Here is a 565-nt window from a genome sequence, read left to right as displayed (position 1 = left end):
GGGGGGGGGGGGGGGGGGGGGGGGGTGGGTGGTGTGGTGTGTGTGTGTGTGTGTGTGTGTGTGTGTGTGTGTGTGTGTGTGTGTGTGTGTGTGTGTGTGTGTGTGTGTGTGTGGGGTGGTGGTGGGTGGTGTGGGGAGTGTCGTCCCACTGGCGGTATGTTTGGCTGACGGTCGTTTCTGTGGGTTTTTGATTGTCGTCTATATCGAACGTTTTTTTTTTTTTTTCTTGATGGTGTGAGCTGGTTCTGTACCCTGTGTGTGCGTAAGCGGCAAGGACTGGTATGACCCATGAATGACCCATTTTGAGTATCGTTGTGTGTGTGTGTGTGTGTGTGTATATATATATATATTATATATATATATATATAGTAATTTATAAATGTGTCATTACTCTTGCGAACAACGATGTGCTTCACTTTTAACCTTCACTTTGTTATGAGTTCGTAATCGACGTCGACTATGTTGTTACGGTCAGCATATTCGAGTCATGGAGTGAGTCACTCTCCATGTACGACTTCCAGAGTGAGCCTGTGCACCAGGTCCCCGCTGGAGACGCCCTCAGGGC

This window comes from Oratosquilla oratoria, chromosome 9, assembly GCF_046742065.1.
Source record: "Oratosquilla oratoria isolate Oo_2021 chromosome 9, ASM4674206v1, whole genome shotgun sequence".
NCBI lineage: Eukaryota > Metazoa > Arthropoda > Malacostraca > Stomatopoda > Squillidae > Oratosquilla > Oratosquilla oratoria.
Note: the sequence above shows the minus strand (reverse complement) of the source record.